We start from the raw sequence: 25,678 nt of genomic DNA, 5'->3' as shown, positions 1-25,678 counted from the left end.
TATTCTTGTTGCCAGGAAGGATCAGGTGAAAAGTATTTTCTACAGCTGAAATAACCATGTGGAACCTCATATACATAACAAAGCAAGCAATTATTTATGAAGCTATATAAAACCTTATCATTATATTGTTCTAATAGATGCCAAATACAATAATGATTTCCTGAACCAAGCAGACTGGGCTTAAGGGATCTCCACATAGCCATTTAAATTCTTTGTATTCAGAAAAGCATGAGAAAACCACTGGCAGTTTGTTTCAACTAAGCATTTGAGGAACAAATCCATTGAAATGTTTTGTTTTTAATTCTATATTTATAAACCTGACATTTCTCAATTTAAGTTTAATAAGCAACTATTTTGTTAGGTTAGGCAGTGGCCTGTATACTATACAGTGTACACACAGGTGAACATTCACAGTGCAGACATCGTAATTACAAAGGTGAACAGAATCTTAAACTTGTCTTAGTAAGGAAATACATTTTTTGTGCACAAAAAAAAATCAGAGCCTAGCTAAATTACAAAACATTACCAATTATGCACAGCATTTGTAAGTAGATAAAATTGCAGTACTACTTTTAAGGAGTTATATCATTTATGCTATGTAAGTATGGTTATTCTAATTGGTAACTATTGGGCAAGGGGAATTCCCCCATGGGAAGGTTATATAAGGGAGAGATCAGCAGATAACTTGTTCTTTGGCTGATATGAAGATATGAGGAATGGCACTGGGAAGTCTTAGGGTGGTCATAGACTTAACAATTACGTTCTTTCTTGAAAAAGATCTTTTCAAGAAAGATTGTTTGTTTCAATCCACATGTGTAGAGCTGAACCGCCAGATATAAAGGTAGAAACAAAAGAATTCTACCTGTATCTGACGATTCAGTACTAACAATGGCAGATGTTTGGGTGCCTTCAAAGACAGCCAATAAAAATTTTCCATCCAGCCCGATCAACGAGCCGACCGATAACGAAGTCTTTTGCCGATATCGGTCAGCTCTTTTCCCACCATACACGCACCAAATATTGTACGATAATTCATTTTGTACAATATTATCTGTGCATCTATGGCCACCTTAAGGCCTGCCATCTCAGAGCGGTACTAAAGTATGGAATATTAGATTAGGGCAGGTCAGCCAAGGTAAATAGGGAGTGACTGGATGCCACGTTACATACTGATTGTCGATAGGTGGCTAGGATAGTATCTTGAGTATCTAACAGTGGAATTATATTGTAATCCTAATATAACTGATGTTCTTGTTCCCTGAGCTGCACCCCCCAGGATTATTTCTTGAAAGCACTGATTAAATTAATTCTTGTGCATTAGCATTGGGTAGCTCTGTGGGTGCTAAAATCCACCAGTAAGGTGTTTAGTGCTGTTCCTTTTTTACAGTAACCTACATTAGTTGTTCTTTGTTGATCTGAGAAAGAACGTATAATTTATTAACATTGTACAAAATTGCATCAGGACAGTAAGCCATGGCAACCAATTTCATTTTTGCTATCACTATTTTACCTGCAGCTGGCAAAAAAACTAATTACTGATTGGCTTACATTGGTTACTATCCAGTTACCCAATTGCCCAGTGTTAATAAATTAGCCCTAGTGTATTTTGGCCATTACTAGATTATTTAAACAAATTGTATTTAAATGTATTCAGTAAATGATAGAATAAGCTAAAGAAATGAGTATCAATGCAAATATGTGTAATCTGGTAAAGTTGCTTGTCAAATACAGCAGATTTACTACAGTATGGGAGTGTATCTGAAAACGGATATAGATTGAATCGTTCTATATTCCTATTAAACCTAACATATTTTGCATTCACATTAATTTCATTTCAATAGGCTGAGGGAAGGAAGGCGCTGATAAGCAGAGGACACATTTAAATATATGTGTAAATCTATAGCTTAAGCTCTACAGCTCAGTTAATGTTTTCACATAAATTTAAGTAAATGGTGCCTAGTTTATAGGAAACATCAGCATGTATGTTATCCTACTGTTTCTATAATGAGGCCGTTGTAATACTTTCTTTAATGCACTTTGACTTGGCTCTAGTTCATTTATCAAGAAGACCTTATGAGCAAGGAAAATATAAAGTTAGCCACACAAATCAAAGTGCATGTCATTCATTATGCATCCAGCAAAGTCTCTTTTGTTTGTCTTGCATATAATTCGTAATGGCTTTCATAGAGTTTGCATGGATGGCTTCTTTCAAAGAAGTGAGCTGTATGCATATGCACATTTGGCTTTGCTTTTCCAACTAAAAATATAACAATGTATATAACAACCTTTATTTTTAAGTTAGCCCTTCACACAAAGATAGCATCTTTGGAAAAGCCTCCAAGAGCATATGTTTGCCTTATCTGGTGAACCAAATTGAGCTACTGTAAATACAACAGTTGGACCCCAGGCAAACAACTGAATCACAACAAGGGGCTCATGCAGTAAAATAGCTTAATAACACATTAATTCACATTATGGTTTTTGTTGCTAGTTCATAGTGCACTGCATCAAAATAAATAATACATTCACCTTTACGGTTGTCCAATGGCTTTACATTTGTACCAGCTATGTGATCATACTTCAAAACTCTTATGAAACTTATTAAATGAGTATAGAATGGTCATGCAAGGAATAGTGGGAAATAAACACAAACAAGTAAATATCAAGGGATAATAGAGTTAGCCAGCTTTGAACAAGGTAGAAAAAAAAACAAATGTACAGGGAATGATTTGCAGGAGATGAAACACTTAAGCTCTAGAGACAGAAATGCTCCATATAGACCAAAAGCTTGGAAGTGTAGGGAACCGAAGAGGATTATGAAATTCATGCAGAATTGTACAGGGATTCAACATGAATACATCAATAAACAGAGTCAAATCCTCTTTGGATATCATCACTAAAGATTCAAATTCTTTTACTAGCTACCAGAACAAGAAATTTCACACGCGGTATACAACACAATGGAAGCTTGAAATAACCTCCAGGTGTTTTTAGCTATTAGAAAGTATAACAAAAGCACTGCCAGACATTTTAAGTAGTTTATCTGAAGGTACATTCTAATGAACATTACAGAAGAATTTCATCCATATTATAAATGCACCCATAGTATAAGTAGGGCTAAAAAAATGCCAAAAAAAAGCATTATGCTATTAATGATGTGTAGATAACCACTGCCACTGGTTAACTGAGTTTCTAGGAATTTCATGTGTTAAAAAGAACAGATCAGCTATTCTTGAAATGTCTAACTCCTTGGCAACCCAGATGACATTAATGGAGGCTTTAGCTAAGCTGTGGCTGCAGGTGTACACAACCCATAAATGGTAGTTCAATGCAAGACTTTAAAAGGAGGAACTCACCAGAGAATTATATTTTAATTTGATGTAGATATTGGTAGCCAATCAACAGCTAATCAACCTCATTGTAAGACTGTATTGGCTAAATCTACCCCCACATATTTGTTTTAACAGTGTTTCAGCTATTTATGAATAAAACTACTCAAATATGCTGCAGTGTGGATATTCATGGTTTCAAATTTGACTCCATGTCAATACTCAAAGCATGCAGCGATGTGAATCTAAGCTACAACAATTTTGGACAAGTTTATTATTTTTGCCACAATTTGAGAAAATCAAGACGAAAAAATTTCTGATTTTCAAGATTTAGCAATCAAACAAATATGGAAAATGCTAATGAAAAATGTGGCAGCTAAAACCAGGCAAGCTTATATTAAAGTCACGGGGAGATACATTTTAAACATTCCAATTCAAGCTTTTTTTTTTTCACAACTGAGGTCAAGTTTCTCCCAGTTTAAAGGGGTTGTTCATCTTTAAATCTACTTTTAGTATGATGTGAAGAGTGGTATTGAAATAATCTGCAATTGGTTTTAATGTTTTATTATTTTTGGTTTTTGAGTTATTTAGCTTTTTATCCAGCAGCTCTCCAGATTGCAATTTCAGCAATCAGGTGGCTAGGGCCTAAATTACCCTAGCAACCATGCATTGATTTGAATAAAATACTGAAATACTAATAGGAGAAGGCCTGACTAGAAAGATGAGTAACAAAAAGTATCAATAACATAAATGTGTAGCCTTGAAAGCATTTATTTTTTTAGATGGGGTCACTTGAAAGCTGAAAAGAGTCAGAGGAAGAAGGTAAATAATTCAAAAACTATATAAAAAAAATGACATTGTATAACATACGAAAAGTTAACTGAAAAGTGAACCATCCCTTTAAGTTTTTCTATAAAAATGCTAGTGGACAAGGAGAAAAAAAACCATGATTGTGGATAAAAAAAAGATGAGTTTGAGATTTTTTTTTTTACAACCAAGTATCAGAAAAACGTTTCGGCTCATAAAATAATTAGAAGTCAAGTTTAATCCCTTGGAGTAGGGAACAACAACAGTCTGCATAATCTAGCTACTATATATGGAGTATATGCAATTTGCTTGAAATACTTGAAATTTGAATAGAATTTGATTGGAGTTGTCTGGTCAATTCCATTCATCCGAGTTTAAAAATTTTGATTTTTTTAATGAGTTTCGATTTTCAAATTAATTTATGGGAGTTTTTAAAAAGTCACATGGATTCAAAATTTGACCTTTGATAAAGGTGCCTCCTGGTGTCAGCTGAGTTCTCTCACCAGTAAATATACATATAAAAAAAAACAGGATACAAGATTGCCTTTAAAAAAACCCAAAAAAAACTATTGATAGCATTACTAATTGGACTTTATTTACTGGCTAATGTTGGGCAATCAGACATGAGATTAATATGGATATTCAACAATTGGTGACAATATAAAAACACAGGTACTATTTTTAGAGGTAGATTTATTAAAATGTAAGTTTCGAACTTAATGAATAAAAACTCACCCACATGTTCTGTTCATTCATATGGGATATTTTGAATTGTATTGATCAATGGGTGAAAGTTAGAACTTGCCATTTTTCAGCTTCAGCTTTAAAACTAATGTTGCTCTGCATTCTGGGACCTAACATAAAGCTGTTAGTCTTGTGGTCTTTTATGAAAATGATAGGATTGGACATAAAATTATAAATGCAGCTCTTACCCAACTGGATCAGCTAGTTTTGGAAGTGGGGCCTCCTCTGTATGAGAAATTTTATTCTCATACAATAGACCGTTAAGATACACATGTTCATTTACATCTGCAAGTGCAAAGGCAACTTGCCCTTTTCCTTGTAGTTGGGGGTAGTTGTGCCTAAAACCACTTTAAATTAAGAGACTTGCATCCAATATATCTTCAATACAGTTGCACTCGGCGCTGCAGAGGCCTGGGACACAGGATATCCTGGAGTTACCACCACCTCCTGGAAAGACATCAGGCATCAATAGGTGCTAAAAACTTGCACCTAAAGTATCACGAGCAGATAGCGCTCGCATGCCTAACCCTGAAAATGATGCCATTTAAAACCAAAAATGAGGCCAGGCAGATGTAATTAAATGTAGTATATCATTCCGTTAGACATGTTCCTATATACTATTGCCCTTCACCCACTACACTTAAGAGAGAATATATTCTTTAAAACTTGGTTTATATTACATGTATTTTTTTTCCAATAAATATAAAAAAATATTATAAGAATAAGACAAAATCAATTTTATTGCATATATTGTTGCATTTAATTAAACAGCTGAATTTCACTCTTTTTTTCTCATGATTTCTTTGTACTGTTTTTTATTAGTCTTTATCCTTAAGAATTTATCGTTATGCTACTACTTTATTTCTTTTGGAAAACATGTTCCGAAAACCTTTGCTTCGAAGGCAGACGCAAAAACGTTGTGTAATGGTAAAAACTTCTTATTGCTCTGAAACCATTGTTTCCCAGTTCCTATAGAGAACCGTGACCTTTCTCACTGTAATGCTGGACATATAGAAAAGAAGACCAGCAGGGGTCATGTTCTTATAAACCTGCTCTTCTGTTATTGCCCGGCACAAAGTAAGTCTTTTTACGTATTTTTTCTTCTGTTTTGTCCCATTTGTCTTGTTCTATTATTCTTATGCCTTTTTTCCTGCTATTTCCTTTTTTATTGGAGCCAGTGAGGGGTCACCTTTCACCACCATTATGATACAGCAATTAGTGTTATCTAACAGGAAATCTGAGCACAGAAGGCACTTTCTTCTAATGCAGGCATTTGTACAGTAGAGGCACAAAATAGAGACCCTTCACAAGTAAAGGCTAATTGCATTGTTAAATATTGTAGTTAGTACAGTGGGTAAAAGATATACGCCCATTAAGTCCAGCTTCAATTATACAATCCTAATATTATCCAGGGGAAGATAAACAAAAAGCCTCTAAAGACACTTCCAATTAAGAGGAAAATTCATCCCTGTCCCTAAAAAAACTTTCAATCAGATGCTATTTGTAGATTTATATTATCTCATAATTAGATAGAGCTCCCAAGACAAATACTGCAAAAACTAAATCTCTGTTCCTTCCTGAGGAGGTCTAAAAAGAATGCAAAGGTCAAATTGAGACAGTATTGGTGATTTGTAATTACAAACAATATTTATGCCTCTTCGTATATTATTATTTCCCATCATTCCTAAGTGTAGGTGTAAATCCTGTAACTGCATGAGTGCTTCCCTGACTGGGGCAGATTTATAAAGGGTCGAAGTGAATTAGAGAGAATTTTCAAAGTAAAAAAATTCTAAATCCAAAGTAATTATTTGGATACTTCGACCATCGAACAGGATACTACGACCTCGAATTTACTTAGACTTCGATTCAAAGTAAACATCATTCGAATATTTGAAATATTTTAAAAAACTTCGACTTCAATACTTCGCCAAATTAAACCTGCCGAAGTGCTATGTTAGCCTATGGGGACCTTCTACAACATTTTTCTTTCTTTCCTTCTTTCAAAGTCTTTACACATCGAATAAAAATCATTAGATTCTAACGATTTTTATTCGACCGCAGGATTGCCAAATTTGCTGAAAAAACTTCGAATTTGATATTCGAATAATTTGATGGTCGAATTTCGAAGTTTTTTGTACTTCGAAATTCGACCCTTGATAAATCTGCCCCCTATAGTACCTATACATGTATATGATAAGTTTAGGACCTGGGGTTTCAGGATAAGGGGTATTTCTGTAATTTGGATCACCATAAAAAACATTTCCACATAAAATAGGATTGTTTTGCCACCAATATGGATTAGTGCAGCTTAGTTACAATCAAGTACAAGGTACTGTTTTATTATTGCAGAGAAAAAGGAAATCATTTTTAAAAATTTGCTTACAATACACTCTATCGTAGATGGCCTTTCCAAAATTAGGAGCTTTCTGTATAACGGGTTTGCGGATAATGGTCAGATACCTGTACCTTTCAGTTTTTAGAGAAAGTCTTTCCCAACTGATAATATGGTGTTATACGTGACCTTATATTTACATTTACAAGTTGTCCAATTCCTTAGCCCTGTCATTAATGCCCAGCTGTAATCTAAAAAAGGTAATACAAATACTATATACATTTCATAACAGGCAACACAGATTTTTACCATCGACAACATCCAAAAAGCATGCATGGCTAAACTAAAGCTCGAAGCTCGTAAGAATTTCACATGGACAGGAAACCATTCATCCTCATTTCTCCAAGAAATCCTGGCATATTGTTGTTATTATCCTCTGGCTGCACAGCGTGACTAGTCACAATGGATTGGCCTGCTTCATTCGACCATTGTCCAATGTAGGTTTTAGCTAGCCAGCTTGCCATGCTATATCAAAATAAATGACCAGTGCACAGGTGATAGCAGGGGGCACATCTGTACAGCAGTGTCCAATCTGAAACTCTGATTACATCGTTTCATTGGCTGCATTATACCGGAGCCAGCAATCTCATGCTTATTTTCAGCTATTTTGTCTCCTTTTCAGTTATTCATTTTGCATATCCCCTGTTCTACGTAAGGCAGGCCTGATGCTATAGGATATATGCTTTTAACCCTTTATAGCATTATTATTTTGATTTTTGTTTGTACATTTTAATCTGTGCACATGTACAAAGCCTATTAGGGTCATTGAACTCATAGTACCAAAGTGGGCTATGTGCAGTTTTGAATGCAGTTGTTGTGTTCTAAATCCAATTGGAATCATTTACTGTGTTTCCCATGACAGTGGCATGTGCCCCTGATTCTATTGATACATCTCTGCTGCACCTATTGACACCAGCACCATGGGGCACCATGGGTACCCAGAAGCTACTGCCTGGTTTGAGGGGGCTGGAGGATGGCAGCAACACTAAGATAAACTATACAAAAATCACATGTTAACACAGGTATTGTACCTGTCAGAAACCCTTTGGTTTCTAACCAGGGACCTGTTAAATACTGCATTTTGCTCCTCCTGCTTGAGCCACAGGAGGCAATGTGGCTTCGGCCTGACAGATGATCATCCATGACTCCTCCCACTCAATTAATATTCCCTGATCCATGTCCACTGTCCAGCCCTGGCAATAGATCAATTAGAGGGCTATTTAAACCTGCCTCCCCTACACCCTGGTGCTGGACCATTGCCTATTTCAAGCTTTATGTTCTTGTTCCAGTGATCTTGTTCCTGCTTCTGAGATCCTGTTACTGAGACTCGGTTCCTGTCCTGTAAGTCCTGCTCCTGCCCTGCCCATGTTACTACTGATCTTACTTCCCGGTTTTGACCTTGGCCGGTTATCTGACTCTGCATGGTTTCTGCCTGTGTTTCGGCCTGTTTTTCGGATTCTTGTTGTCTGCAGCCAACCCTTGACTTTTGACCTGTCTAAATAACCTGCCTGGTCAGACCTTTGTCTAAAATTGGACCTTGTTTCTGCCTGTTCCATATTTTCAGTTTTTCATTAAATTTTGTTTAAACCCGCAGTTCTGGTAAGTACTGTGTTTAATCGGCACATAGGCTCCTGCAAGTTAAATCACCAGCTATTCCTAACAATACCTTTAATGAATGGAATTATTCACTCAAATGACTGGGGAGGTTTGTTGGCCTGCAACTGTGGTACAGAAAGTGATTGATTCCTTATGTTTTTTCCAACCCCTCTACAATTTGTTGACAGAAAAAAAAAATTTCAGTCCAAAGACTGAATGCATTCATAATTTGCACCTATATGCTCAGGGCCCACTGAATAGGATCCCTCTAGGCAGTAGTGGACCAAGCTGAATGGATACCCTAAGCAACCTGGTTGAACACTTTTCCACATGTGACAACGAGTGCTCACATGCCTGTACATTGACGTTTGGAGGAGAAGAAGAGCAGGCTGTGGGTGGGTGAACACAATGGTCCAGACTTGGGATAGAGAAGAGTTGTGTGTCTAGTGCCACCTACCATTTCACCCTAGGCATGTGCAGCTTCTGTCTACCCCTAGTTCTGACCCTGCCTCTGGGCCCCACTACTTTCAGTCCCTGGTATAATGAGACACCTCCACTCAGCACATTCATATAACAAAACAGAAACAACATTTTATATAGTACAGGTATAGGATCCTTTATCCAGAAACCCGATACCAGAAAGCTCCGAATTACGGAATGGCAGTCTCCCATAGACTTCATTTTATCCAAATAATCCAAATTTTTAAAAATGATTTCCTTTTTCTCTGTAATAATAAAATAGTAGCTTGTACTGGATCCAAACTAAGATATAATTAATCCCTATTGGAAGCAAAACCAGCCTATTGTGTTTATTTAATGTTTACATGATTTTCTAGTAGACTTAAGGCATGAAGACCCAAATTACAGAATGATCCCTTATCCAGAAAACCCCAGGTCCCAAGCATTCTGGATAACAGGTCCCATGCCTGTACAATAATACAATACTATTTCTAGGGACCTTAGGAATAAATAGGCACCCATAGGAAATTGACCTCTCAAAACAGTTGATTCCAATAAACTGAGTCTGGGAAGTGTTAACTATTTTGAAATTCAGACTGCTGAGAATGCTTCAGAATTCAGTTCAAACTTTATAAATGAATCTGCCCTGGGTTTCGGGTTTGTGGTGATTTTTTTTTTTGTAGGTTACCAGAAAATGAAGATGTTATTTATTGCATATAGACAGATATACATACTGTACACACATGCTTATATAAATATGTACAGAAGAAAGAAGAGTTCAAGAAGTTAATAGATTTTTTTCATGTAAACCATGCAAAAAGGTGTTTTAAACATAATTACATTCATTTGGCTCAATGAGGATTAGTTATTCAATTAGAATTAACTTTGTTACCAGGAAATGGACCTATCGAGTATACAATTATTGAATGTGGGCTCATTTTTTGTGTCACCTGGAAACTAATTAGTACAACATAATCACATACTTGCTGTCTGATAAACATACAAGTCCCGCAGGAGCAAATAACTTGAGTCATGAATCACTAGCCACTGCTTATATGTAATTAACATATAAATGAGGTCCTCTGCATTGGCCTCGGATACCCACTTTTCCTTTGAAGGCACTGGTTGTGATATTGTTTATGCATGACTGTAAGAATGCTATATTTTGAATGTCAAATAAATCCCAAAAGTTTGAGATTTCAGCACTCGTAAGTCAAGTGAGTTTTGCTAAAGACTTCGCTGCATGTATAGGTTGCTGTTAAATGGATGTACTACTGGCGATGCAGCCACAAGGGACAGCAGTAAACAGAGCCTTTGGATCATGGCAATACTTTCTGTGCTTTGAGTAATATCTAGGGATGCGTACATTACATTTCCAAGAACATGAATTATATATCTTTTGCACAATGTCCTTCAGAAAACTGTGCTAATAATTCCAGTTGTCCGCAACCTTCCTTTGCTCCGTGTGCTTATATTTAATAGACTTAGAATGCATTACTAAATATTTCAACAACATTTTAACACTATTTAGGTGTTGTACAACAAGAAAAATTCATGTGGACTTGGTGTATATTGTGGTGGTGGTAGTAAGGCATAGTATGGTGAGGAGGAGCACTCAGGGGCATTTAAATTGATTAGGGGTCGGGTCAACTTTTTGTCGATCTGCACAGCACTACCAGATAATACAGTGCTATGTATGACAAAAATGTGTCCAAGGTCCTACTGTATGCCATTTAATGCCCCATTAGTGCTAAACATTTAGGCTCTTTTATCTGGAAAAACCATACCGTTATAAGAACCAAAAATATTAAAAAAAAGCAAGAAACTAAGGGTTGGTCTCCATCAAGCAATATTTAGGAACCAGTAAATATTACCAGTGGTAATTAAACAAATCCCAAATCACAGTACAACTGCCAAGATCACCGTTATGAGATATTGCAAAGTTTCTTAAATTCAGCATTTTTAACATTAAGGGGCCCATTTACTTCGTTCGAGTGAAGGAATAGAATAAAAAAAACTTTGAATTTCAAATTGTTTTTTTGGCTACTTCGACTACGACTTTGAATCGAACGATTCAAACTAAAAATCGTTCGTCTATTCGATAGTCGAAGTACTGTCTCTTTAAAGAAAACTTTGACCCCCTAGTTCGCCACCTAAAACCTACCGAAGTCAATGTTAGCCTATGGGGAAGGTCCCCATAGGCTTTGGAACAATTTTTAGGTCGAAGAAAAATCGTTCGATCGATGGATTAAAATCCTTTGAATCGAACGATTCTAAGGATTTAATAGTTCTGATTTTTCAATTGATCGAACTATTTGCGGAAAATCCTTCGACTTCGATATTCAAAGTCGAAGGATTTCAATTCGGCAGTCGAATATCGAGGGTTAATTAACCCTCGATATTCGACCATAAGTAAATTTGCCCCTAAATCTAAATATACCAAATCAAAGCATGAAAATGGCATTTTAGAAATAGGTCACATTTTAGAACGTGCTCCCAAGAATCACTGCTCTATTATATATTGAGAGGATTTATGTAGAAAACTGCTAAATATTCTGAAGTTTGGTCTATTATTATTATTTCAGGCAAGAATGCAGAAAACAGACAAAATCACACTTTTTATAAGGCAATAAAATGTAATGTTCTGAGTTTATAGGCCATGGAGCAACTATTAAAATGTTGCTGAATAGCCCCTACCTTGCTTGATGATTTTTCCCACCTCTCGTAGCTGGGATTTTCAGACAAAGTACGTATGCTCCTGATCAGGCAAGTACTTGTACATCAGCTGAACTCTTGTAGTTTACAAACACTTGGTCAGTAAACCTAACAACCCAGTTTAAACACAGTTTCTCAGTCAGCCGTTACAGAGGAGTATTTTGTTAAGGTGCGGCCTCTTTACAAATGTATTATATACAAGCTTTACACATGGATTCACAAACAGTAAATATAGGGATTGGCTTGTTTGCACTGTTCTGAAAGGATTAAACAATTGATGGCAAGAACAGGTATGACATATGGTGGCAGCTTTCTTAGGAAGGTATTGCAAATGATGTTAATATTCTTGGAACACTTTCACCATTATGGATTTTTGGGAATTTCTAATATGGAAAATAATCAGTTTCAGGCATTATTTTAGGATTGCAAAGAAAAACAAAAGATTAGATTACTGATAAAGGACAAAGCGAGTATTGCTTGCAAAACCAACAGAAAATATTTTAAATCATGAACCCTTAATCATTTGGGGAAGTGCATGTTTAATGTTCTTATAATGATTAAGCCCATACGTCATATGTCCTAAAATTTGCCCTGTACATTGTAAGTGTTTGATTATCAGCACCATAAATTTTATAAGGCACAGTAGTTCATGCTTCAGTGGCAGATCTGACCAACAGTGATGCATGTGTAAATAAGCAAGAATTCCCTTTTAAAAAGTATGCCCGTCTCTTTTATGCCTCTGTTTGAGTGTACGGTAATTTTTGTGAATTACATTTAAAAAGGTAATTGCTATTTGGTACTGACTGACTATTTACTGTATTCAAAGGAGAAGGAAAGGCATTGTGCACAAGTTGGGGGTGCCAAATGTTAGGCACACCCAAGTGATTGTATTGACTTACATGAAACCCCGGGTCGGTGCACCTATCAGCAAAAAACTGCACCGGGCCGGATGAGCACCATGGAGCAATCCTCTTCCTGGCTTCTTCTTGCTTTAAATTTCAAGAGGGAAACTCATGCGCAGTTGAACAAAATAGCCGGCTTTTTAGTTAAAGTGTGGCTTTTTGCTTTACTGCGCATGCGCAGATGCGCGAAGAAAGCGCAAGATGGAAGAGAAGCGATTCGTGCTGCTCACTGGTATAACCCGGGCCGGTGCAGTTTTCTGCTGATAGGAGCACCAGCCGGGGGTTTCAAGTAAGTTAAATACAATCTCTTGGGCGTGCCTAACATTTGGTACCCCCAAGTGCAGGATGCCATTCTTTCTCCTATAAGCTTTTTATTTCACTTATTTTATCCAGCTACTATGTCAAGTGTTGGTGCTTTGTAATATTTTTATTTTATCTCACCAGGATAAGGATGTATGATCCATTGTGGTTCCCAGTAACTACCTAGGAGGTTATTTTTTGAATGAAAAAGCTACACTTTTGCAGCGACAAAGGCATTCCCATAAGTTTAGTTTATACAGTAGTGTGACAGAATACTATGCATTTCTTTTTCGTACTGAGCTTTTTTTGCTGCAGAAACATAATTGCACAGTGTGACTAGTTGATTGGATGAATAACCACTGATCACACTGTTTAATCACTTCTATTTGATGGATTTCAGTAATATCATTGCATTTTATTACTGTATTTGTTTTTGTGCATAAAACGTTTATCACAAATTGTAAGGGCACCTCAGGATTTGACCATTGGTTTCAGTGTTTTTTCACCGTTGTCTTTCATTAAGTTGAGGGATTCATGCTTGTGAGATGTGATTGCAGTGCCTAGGCTGTTCAGTAATGCTCATAACCACATAGAATTTTAAAATGCAGCATTTGAGAAAATAATTTAATGGCTGCAATGTGTCTTTTGTTCACTTGGTGTATCTGTGGTTGAGGTATGGGACCTGCTATCCATGCAGGGAACCTGGGGTTTTCCAGATTAAGGGTCTGTTATTTGGATCAAAATATCTCAAGTCTACTAAAAATCATGTAAACAATAAATAAACCCAAAAGCATTGTTTTGTTTCCAGTATTTAGCAAAAAAACAGTCATTTGTACAATCATTTGTAATAAGTTATTTGTTTTGGATTTTAGTGTTATATCCACCATTACCATTTATTTTGACCTTAATGTCCTTAGTGTGACTACCCTCCATACCAGTGGCTTTCAGACTTTTAGGTACAAGACCATTTTCTGATCAAAAATGTGGTCAGAACTATAGCCTTACCTGTGTTGCCTATAGAAACATTGCTATATCAGTAATATATGAACTTCTGTAGTTTTGATATTATCTGTGGTACCAAATAACTTTAAATCCTGCCCCAACTGGATTTCAGAGATATCTTGGACAGCAAATAACCATCCAACCTACCATGTATCCCTTTAGAGCCCATTTTTGGGACAACCCTTAGTCTAGAAATGTATAATAAACTCTAATGGGGTTACTTGCTAAAACTTGAATTTCTCTCATCTTTTTATCAAACCAAGCTCAACCAAACTCCCATCCACGATTTTATCTTATTTTCAATAAAATAGCTTGAAAAATTCAGGTTGGGAAAAGACTCAATTAAATTGATCGAAACCAAAAATTTTTTCAGATTTGACGTCCGAATCGCTTGATTTTTTTTCTGTTTATAGCCCAAAACCACCAAATTTATTGGATTATCAGAAAAAACAAAGCACAGATTACAATTAGTGATGGGCGAATTTGCGCCGTTTCGCTTCGCCGAAAAATGCGCGAATTTCGCGCGAAATTCGCGAAACGGCGAAAAATTCGCGAAACGGCGCCGGCGTCTCGTTTTTGACGCCGGCGCCCGTTTTTGACGCCGGCGCCCGTTTTTCCGACGCCGGCGCCCGTTTTTGGCGCCGGCGACTTTTTTCGGAAAATTTTTTTTTTGACGCCGGCGAATTTTTACCGCGAATTTTCGCGGGCGTTTCGCGAATTTATTCGCTCGGCGCGAATCGCGCAAATTCGCCGCGAATTCGCGCCTGGCGAATAAATTCGCCCATCACTAATTACAATATATTCATATTGCAAAAGGGACATGCTCCATTGACTTCTACATGACCTCGCCAGGTTTGAGATTGCGGATTTTCGTATTTGGACTTTAAGCAGCTTCAGGGTACAATAAATCTCAAAAAAAAATTTTGTTTTATTTTGTCTAAAAATGTGAGATTCCCCACCCCCAAAAAATGGGGTTTAGAGGAGGTTTATTAAATAGGTCTTACCTTTCTACAGCTCACATTTCTCACTATCCCACTTTTAATTGTTCTCTACATGTGACTTTACAGGCGTGCATAACAATATTTCAACATAAAAAACACATCGTTTCTTGTTATAGTGATCCCACCAAAAACTCATAAAACAGAAACCAGGAGTGAACCAGTGTATAATATTGTAAACTCTAATATAGGTGTCCCTTTAATCCTAATTAAATAAATTGCAAAGTTCAAGTATAATTATTTTTATACAGAACACGACTGTGACTGCGTATTATATTTTGGACAAAAGAAAAATCTCATGCAGCCAAATATTATTGCATTCCATTTTTGACTCTCTGATTCCACACGAACAGCATTAGCATAAAAATCTTAAGAACAATGTTTGCATTGCTGTGCTTTCCTTTTATAAATGTTTCTAACCCAAAGGTTGCAGTCATGAGTAATGCTAGGATCTATTCATTTTTCACAATATAGTGACGTCTTTAGTATCAAAACCAATAAGGCTATGTACATTTTTTATATGCATCCAGTAAACTCAGCTTCCATCATGTTCCAGAGAATGGATACTCCCAGACAGACCAAGAAAGATTTGACTGAAAAAAGCCGGTTTGATGATTATGAATGTTCAACATTCCAAGGCAAATTTGCCATCTGCCATTTAGCATGAAATGACTCATAAAAGTATTTGAGCACGAAAATAGGAATTGGCATTGTGCACCATACTTCAACATTACCAAAGTGGAGGTAAGTTGTTAATCATTAAAATGTAGCTTGAAAATGGATGTTTAACTGTGGAAGACAATTTAACTGTCAAAGGATGCCATTTCTTAACTACAGAATTGAAACCTTTAATCACACAATATATGTTTAATATAGATAACTATGCTGCTTCAATTAGGTATACATGACAATCAGATACCCAGTTGTTGCTATATTTTCTGTTATACTAAGCCCCCTACATATTTGTCTAGTATTATATTGATAGTAATATTTCTCTGCATATGTACACATTTCCTAAATTCATAATTTTTTTTAGGGATTCCCATTATTTCAGTAGCTAAAACATTGGCCTCCATCCAATGTTTTTTTCATTATCAGCAATAAATAACTCTAGAGCACTGCACATTTACTGTAACTTTATTCATCTGCAATAAACGCATAAAGATAAAATGGTAAATGACCACTGAATCTTTGGTAAAATGGAAAAAAACTATTAGCTGGAATACAAATACTTCCATGCTTGTGAAAGGAATATAGGTAAAATCCAAAATGTGAGTGTTCTAATGTACAATTTATCATTTACATTACATCACACCCTAAGCAGAAGGGGGGATTTTGATAATGCTATGCCTATATAAAGATATACGAATTATAACGATAGTTCCCAGGTAAGGCTATTTCTTCTTAGAGCGTTAAAGCTGTTGATAACGGTGTCTGAGTACCATCAAGTAGTAAATCATTAAAGAAAATGATTAAACAGCATAAAGCAGTAATTTTAAACTGCAATGTGGGGTTACCCACTGCTTTAAATATTGCAGTTCCTGGAGAGAGGTCCAAATAATGATTTAAGGTACAAATTTGCAACAATTCACAAAGTTTTGAAGTTCATAAAATTTTAGTCTGTGGAACAAAAAAGAATAATTTTTAGCCATATACTGTGGGGAATAATCACTAAGTGGAACACCTGTTTGATTGGGGCATTATCATTAGTTTTGAATCTTCTCCACTTTTCATGTTGCAGTGTTTTTAGTGTTGCAATATAAGACAAGGAGATTTCAGATCACTGATAGGAGTAGAAGAACATAGCATGTTAGCACAAATGGTTATAACTTTGTCAGAATTAAATGAAATCCCATGTTTCTTCCAATTGTATCATCTTTAGCTAACCATATGCATTGCTTTCAGGCAAAAATGTTTTTTTAATTTTGAAATCTTTTTGTAAAAAGGGACCAATTGATGGAGCATAGGTGGAAGATTCATTCTACTTCAGCCTTTCTGGCTAAGTAATATATAATATTGCAGGTATTTGCAGTTGTTTTTTCATTAAATAATATTTAATTCCTATAATCACTGTTATTTGCACTATATTTATATTTCACAGGCAATAAACTTTAATCTCACTCAGCACAGTGGGACTAGTTAACTTTTAGTATGTTATAGGATGGCTAATTCTAAGCAACTTTTCAATTGGTCTTAATTATTTTTTTAGAGTTTTTGAATTATTTGCCTTCTTCTTCTGACTCTTTCCAGCTTTCAAATAGGGGGGGGGGGTCACTGACCCCATCTAAAAAACAAATGCTTTGTGAGGCTGCAAATGTAATGTCATAGCTAGTTTTAATTACTCATGTTTTTTATTCAAGCCATCTGCTATTCATATTCCAGAATCTTGTTCAAATTAATGAATGGTTGCAAGGGTAATTTAGCCATAGCAACCAGATTACTCAAATGCCAACTGGAGAGTTGCGGAATAAAAAGCTAAATAACTCCACAAATAATAAAAAAAATTAAAACCAGTTACAAATTGTCTAAGACTATCACTCTCATCCTTCTAAAAGTCAACTCAAATGTAAACAACCCCTTTAAGGAGTCCTTACTAGGGCAAATATTAGCCAATGACTGCTGATGGAAGGGTAGCATCCAGTGATGGGCCAATCTGACCAGTATTGGACAAATGGAAACGGTGAAAATTTGTTGAAAAACACTGGTCTATGGGCATCAACATTTTTTTGATGTGCTACAAATTCATAGACTAGCAGGCCCAATATTATTTCATTTATGGTAACCCGCCAGAGCTTTTACCCATTTGGAGGGCTTTCATTAAAAACTCATCATGCCCAAACATCAGATGATCCAAAAAAATGCAGTAGGAACTTAAATCTGTGGGTGCAAGTTGATTGGCAATGGCTGACCATTTCTCTCTTTTGTGGTTACACACCAACACATTTACAGTATAGAGAGTGCTTTGAGTGCTTTACTCAAGGGTAGAACTACACAAACGATTTTACCTGCGATAGCATCCATTCTGACGCGCTGAGATGCATCACAGACGTCACGTAGGATGTGCTGAATCTAAGGTAATAGCAATGTTGAACGTTATTGCTAGGTGCATCCAACACGACAAGACTGTCGGACAGTCGTGTAGTGTTAGATGCACACAGCAACAACCTCAGACATTAGATTCGGTGCATCCAACCGACGCCATGATTCATCTCAGCCCGTCAGAACGGATGCTGGAAAAAGTGCTCGTGTAGTTCTACCCTAAGAACAGTGAAAACTGTTCACAGTTATAGTTAAGGGACACGTTAAATTAAGGCGTATTTACAAAAGTAAGCACAAGTGCAAAAAGCCAGCTTGGATGCAAAATTGAGCATGCATTGATGCTGTCCAGAAAACATCTTGTGCCAGTACTTGTTCCTTTGCAACTTGAAGCAAACACACACAAAAATGCAGCCTTTTAGACAGCTCTCATCTGATAAATCCAGGGTAACTTTCGCAGCTTGCATAATAACCATAACTGACTTTTACTACTGTGTCAAGATTTAGGGGGAACTTTGCTAGGAGAGATAATTATCACCAGTTATATTACCTAGAGCAACCAACAAGATATTTGCTTCTGTCGTGATGTAATTGCTGATTGGTTGCTATAGAAAACCACCAGTGACTTGTACTTAGTGTGCTTAGTGCTTTCTTGGAGGAAATATTTTTAGAATCCCAGCAATAGAATGTTAATTCATAAAATTTACAGAATTACATTGGTCTTTAGTTTTTCAGAAAGATTTTATTAAAGGCAAACTCAAGCCCCCAGTTGATTGGGGGGGTATAGCCAAACTCCTTTTGAAATATGTAAGGATTGGTAAAAAATGTAATTTATTTAAAGTGTGTACTCCTAGTGACCCTAGAGAAAAGTAATTAGTTAAAGAGGGTTGTCCCTTGGATACAGATGGTAGGAGTGCTAAGGTCAGTCTCATGAAACAAATAGACAGAAAGTGACTTCCCCAGAAGTATAAGTTAGGTTTGAGGTATATAAAATGTATTTCATTGCCTTATAGGTGACAATGTATATAGGCCCGGAGGGGGCAGTAGGCCTTAATGAAACAGATTGAGGGCTGTTGTGATTTGACAAGGGTTTCTCAGTGCGACTGTATTGATTTATCACTGTTTTAGACTCAACTTTGTATTGATGGCAGAGTAGCCATCTTCCATAGAGATGTGAGAGCACAAATTTTGAGTAAAGCTGTATGCTTATGCAAGCCTTGTTCTTCAAGAGAGCAGTGTGTAAATCTGTCTGCCACATACCTGTACACATGTTTTTATAAAACACAGAATTGGTATTAAGATTGTCCTTTGTCCATTAGCCTCATTACGCTTCTGTGAACATTTTACAACTGCATACAATATTAATTCAATACATTGGATTCCATTTTACCTAAGGATCAACTGACTGTACCAATAGTTCTATAGAATATAATTAGTAATGGCAACGATTGATGTACAATATGTAACAGTTAAATACTTATTTTTCTGTTCAAGACTACTCACATTTAACAAAAGAATACTAGCCCTCCCACAAGAAAAACAACCACCGGCCAAAACTAAATAAATAAGTATTTTCTACAGTATAGGTTATTCTTTCTTGAGAATCATTTCACAGAGAAATCGCCAAAGGTCTCTAAGTGCATTTTATATACATAAAAAATGTGACTTTCGAACGACCCGACAGTAAATATATTTTGATTTTAGCTTAAGTGACATAAACAAAATGGTGGAACCAAAAGCAGAAAAGTAAAAGCGTAAACATAATAAAATCTATGGACCATGAAACAAGGACAACCATATTTTCTTATAAAATGCCATTTATATCTGTTACCCAGTTCAGTTCAGTACCCAGCAAGGACAGACATGAAGCAGCATGAAAACAACTATAAATGTGGGCTATAGTTGCTCTTTTCAAAGTTTGGTCTCTTTTTCTGTTTTATTTTTATTTATAAAATACAATTACTTTGACAGACAAATAGATATGCATATACATATGTATATATTTGGGATTCGTCCTTCATGAAAGATTCGGTCGAATGCGGAACTGAATACCAATCCTAATATGAATATGCAAATTAGGGACGAGAAGGGAAAAAGTGGAAAAAAAATGTTTGTTTCTTTTTTTGTGACAAAAGTTACTTGATCTCCCTTCATGTCACTAATTTGCATGTGGAAATTAGGATTCAGATTCAGTTTGGCCAGGCACAAGGATTTGGGCTGGAAAAGGCAGAATCCTGGATTTGTTGCATCCCAAGTATATATATATACAGTCTTTTTTTTGTTCAGCAAGTCTTAGGCTAGGCATTTTAACTGCTATTTGTTTGCTTGGTATTAATTACCCTAAGAGCCTGTATAACAAAGAATTGCAATTAATAAAGAATAAAATTAACTTTTGCCAAAAAGTCAAGCCAATATGAGAATGTCAACTGCTTAGCCAAAAGTTACAGAGTTACTGCAATCCTTTAATTCCTGTTTTTGGCTTCTTTGCCCATATGCTATAACAAAACAGACAAATACATTTAAAAATTGGAAACTGTGCTACAAGTTGCTTGTGGATTTCTCCATATAATGTATATTTTTTTTAAATTACCATAAATACTTCCAATCAGAAGATGTTTTGAGCCAACTTCTCAAGTCTGTCGTCTTTCTCATTAGAAGCATTACAAAACTGCATTATATTGCTTCTTAAGGTACCATATTACTTCTTCAACTTAACACAAAGGCCAATGTTTTTGGAAACATGGGCAATTTTTAACATCTATCTGAATGGGCCACATGTTAAGGAGGCAAAAATTATTAGGCACATTTTGGGAAATTTATGTCCAATAAACAAATATGCAGACTGATTTCCACAGGCTCAAGCAGGCTGCAAAACTCCCCTAGGCATGTTTAAATGTTGAATTCATAGATTGGTGTATGTAAAGGTCAGATTGCCAAAGTAACCAAACATCAACTTATGCTTTATGGGTAAAATGACCAGATCTATGCATGTCACCAGCCTTACACATAGCTGAATCATAACAGTCCTTATTAGAAACTAATTTTATTTAACTTTGTATGTTTTTTAAGGATTACTTCAATGCAGTTTCAGAACAAGTGGCTAGATCATATTTTTAAGTCCCTCAACTTCATACAGCTATCCCTTCTCCTCTGTAATGTTCCAAAGAAGGACATTTAAATAACCTTTAAAATTGCTGTAAATTGAAATAAATTGTATCTCAAGGATTCTTATGGGAATATTATACAAGATACCATTCTCTAGAAAACTTTTAAATATGTGCCATTATAGGAAACGTACAATTGCTGTATAGTGTTTAATTACCCTGGCAGTGAAGCCATGCATCAAGTGCGTAAGTCTATTAAGCTGATAAAAGGTTTGCAAAAAGTGGAATCAAGGGACAATTTATCTGTTCCGCCAATTGTTTTATCACAATGTTGATGTGCAGAATAGAAAGAGATCAAAATGTACCCAGTTCCTTTCCAACCTTCGAAACAAGCAGCAGGGGCAGTACCTATATTGAGCAACTCCCTGACAGTTTTAGGGCTGGACTCCACAAGCATTTTTTGGTCGGAGCGACGCCCGCCGACAAACGCACGCTTGAAGATATAATTGGACTGAATGAAAAGTCGTAGGTAACAACTACATTACATCCGACACGACACGACTGTCAGATTTATTTATAATAAATACGACTGTCGAATTATATCTTCATGCGTGCAACTCCATCCAACTTGTCATGTGTGTTTTGTCGGCGGGCGTCGATCCGATCAAAAAACGCTCATGGAGCTCTACCCTTGGACCCTTAGTCCCTGATCAAGATGCCTGCAGTGCTTGTTTTATGATTAGAAACAAAAAACATCAATTGGAGGTGTGGTCAATTTAATACATAAAAATATGAACTGTGCTGTTAAAAATAAAAACTATCAATCACCTGTATCCATGGAATGTTTCGAAAAAAACAGAAGAAAAAGATTTGCACTGGGAATCACATTTGTGAGCATCCAAGCTAATAATTTTTTTAGAGTTGTTTACAGTGAAATGAATTCCTTATTCAGCAGTTAAAATGAATGTAATTAAATAAAGCAAGTCTGCATTTTTCAAAATAACAAAACAAACAGAATGAAAAAAAAACTTTTTAGAAACTATATTGACTCAAAATCTAGAAGGTTGTTTGATATATACAGTATGTGTATATGTATAGAATAAATGTATGCCCTGTGGATTTCTGGTTGAAATAGTTCATCTTGCAGAGCAATAATCTAGCTGAACTACAACTTCCAGCAAACTACCAACTTAAAATCTTGTACAGGCAGGTATGGGATCTATTATCTGGAATAGTTGAGACAATAGTTTTTCAGTTTCCATAAGGTTACTAAACACTTTTGCCATCTAAAGCTTTTATGCTGACCTAAATAACATCAAGTACAAAATACTGCCTTTTATAGAGAAAAATGAAAGCAAAAAAATGAATTATTTGTTTACATGATAGTCTATGGTAAATGGCACTGTGGTATTGCAAAGCTTTCTGGATAGCGTGTTTAGTTTTAATATATGCCATACCTATAGTTGTAGTTTAAAAAGAACCACAGGCTGAAAAGCAGGAAGAAGCGGGTTAAACAAATACAAGAGGGGCACAGAGTGTGCTAATCTCTCTATTTTCTGTTAGTGCTGATTATCAACAGGTGAATATGTAAAAAAAAAAAAAAAAGCTCTCCAAGCCTAGGCTCTGAAACAGACTCCAACTTTTTATTTCGCACAGACTAACTGCTCCTGGAGGAATACGCTTCTTCTGAGCGATTACCATCTACATAAGCCTCATTCAATTAACATTACAACAATATGCACATCTCGGCTCATTCTCCCACCACATATTAAAAATGCAAGCCAATAATACCACCCGAAGCTACAACAGAAAGGTTAAACAGAGACAGCATTGCCATAAAATTGCCTACAGATGATTACTGCATCTTCTCCAATGAACTAAACAATCTGTCATGCTCCCTTGCTGATATAAATGTGCAAAGCATCGTTACATTAATGATAATAGCAAAAGGGAAAAAAAAATATAGGTACATAAAAGATTTCTTGCCTGCAAAGTGACCTTTTCAAGTTTATCCCAGCAGCAGATAGAGTGGATCCTAATTACTGTTCAATATTCTCGGCCTCCAACGCCATTAATAATAATAGAGAACACGAACAGTCGTCACACACGTCTGAGTTTCAAGCTGCGACTTTTTGACTGTACACATGTAGATGGTTTTAAAAAGACAAAATGCCAGTCATGAATGCTTGCAGACTATTGGTAAAATACTGACTACAGCTAATCAATAAACAATGCAAAGAGCTGACAAAGAAAGTTTAAAAATAAAGGCTTTCGCTAGTTTGCAGTTTGGGACCTTTTGTTAGGAAATGTGCTGTTAGACTGAATTGCACCCGGCATTGTACTGGGAAAATTCTAGCTGGTTTCCACGACAAATTCTGATTCAGGCTCTAGCTGTAAAGTTGGGAGGGGTCTTTCAGCTATTTACTAGGCTCTTTTCAACATCATGAAATTAGCCCTGGAACTATACCTTACCAATGGCAGGAGTGCTCATTGCTTTCCTGCCATAAACACACAAATAGCCTTTCAGAAATTCCATGTCATGTTTACAAAATGCAAGCAATGTCTGTGAGATGTCCACTCACATCAAGAAGGGGCCTTTTATAAATAAGGGCTTTCTTTGGTCATTTCTGTTTTTATTAGGGTTAAAAAGAAATGCCACATGTATAATTTTGTCAGAGTCTGTATGCAGTTTGCAGCTCTAATCCCAGAGATCAGTGTGATATGGTGGACAATAATGGTTCCGACAGCCACAGCAGCAAACGCAGATCCCACTGACCTTTCAAACTGTCTGACCATTAAGGTACTAATATATAATAGGATGAAATCCCTTGAACACAACATTCTACAAAACAAGGAAGAAAAAAAAATTGTACCTTAATATTTTAAACAAACGGACAACAATAAAATCCTTTTTTTTTTTTTAGCATTCTGCCTTAGTGAATGGAGTAAAAATACTTTATATTTTTCTTCATTTAACATAAGCTAATATAAAAAAAAAACAGACTATTAAATTCAGATCTTATGTTGAAGAGACCAGCCTGATCCCATCTACTGGACAATATGGCTAGCCATGTTTTGGCAAAAGCAAACATTATACTGTATATAGGTATGGGATCTGTTATCCTGAACTCAGTTATCCAGAAAGCTTAAAAATGATTAACTTTTTCTCTGTAATAATAAAACAGTTCCTTGTACAGGAATGGAGACCCGTTATCCGGAATGCTTGGGACCTGGGGTTTTCCAGATAATTTGGATCTCTATACCTAAAGTCTACTAAAAAATAATTCTCCATACCTTAAGTCTACTACAAAATCATTTAAACATTAATTCAACCAAATAGGCTAGGTTTGCTTCCAATAAGGATTCATTATATCTTAGTTGGAATCAAGTACAAGGTACTGTTTTATTATAACAAAGAAAAAGAAAATAGGTTTTTAAAATTTTAATTATTTGATGAAAATGGAGTACGTGGGAGAGGACTATACCGAAATGTTAAGCTTTCTTGATAATGGGTTTCCAGATAAAGAACCTGTACCTGTTCTTGATCCCAACTAATACACAAATATAATTAATCCTTATTGGCAGCAAAACAATCCTATTGGGTTTATTTAATGTTGAAATCATTTTTTAGTAGTGGGGGGATTGCTCAAAGCAGCGGGTATGGATCAGGTAATACAGTTCCACAGATGAGACAGGCGACTCAAATTAGCAAGAAAAAATTGCAGATGTCTGTCTATTTCTGTTTATTTTTACAGCAGACAAAATAAACAATACACAACTTCCATGCTGAATAAGAAAATCATAAGGCAGAGTCTCACCAGATTGAAGTTTCCACAAGCACAAAACAAAAGTCCACTCTGCTGTAACCAGACAGTCTTTCATTTGAGTCCCAGTGACAGAAGTAGCTTGTTTCAAAATTCAGACTTTCCTCACAGCTTCTCCAAACTCACAGATCTCCTCATCACACCCAGGCTCCTCCTAAATGTTCCACCTGCAGAATATTTGGCAGGAGTACTTTCAACCATGCTCCAGGGTCATAGCCTGATTTAAAGGAGCCTTTTTGTCACTATATATATATATATATATAGATATATATATATATCTATATATATATATATATCTATAGATATATATATAGATATAGATATATATATATATATATATATATATATATATATATATATATATATATATATATATCAGCAGTTCATCATGAAAGCACTCAAGGCCACAGTCCTCAGTAGTATACCAAAAGATTTGGATAAGGTGGTTATTTAATGATGTATCTCACTTC

The 25,678-nt window shown here is 35.9% G+C and overlaps 1 protein-coding gene across 4 annotated transcripts in view; it reads right to left on the bottom strand.

The window, feature by feature from the left end:
• The window catches only part of LOC108711038 (dynein heavy chain 3, axonemal), a 555,753-nt gene extending 530,336 nt beyond the window's left edge, over positions 1-25,417 (bottom strand). For all 4 annotated transcript variants that reach the window (XM_018252361.2, XM_041586281.1, XM_041586280.1 and 1 more), the window contains exon 1: positions 25,203-25,417. The gene's annotated coding sequence lies outside the window, so the exon portion shown is untranslated. The remainder of the gene's footprint in view (positions 1-25,202) is intronic.
• Positions 25,418-25,678: the final 261 nt, after the last annotated feature.

This window comes from Xenopus laevis, chromosome 3L (genome assembly GCF_017654675.1).
Source record: "Xenopus laevis strain J_2021 chromosome 3L, Xenopus_laevis_v10.1, whole genome shotgun sequence".
In the NCBI taxonomy this organism is placed as follows: Eukaryota; Metazoa; Chordata; class Amphibia; order Anura; family Pipidae; genus Xenopus; species Xenopus laevis.
Note: the sequence above shows the minus strand (reverse complement) of the source record. Positions and strands in the feature narration are given on the sequence as shown.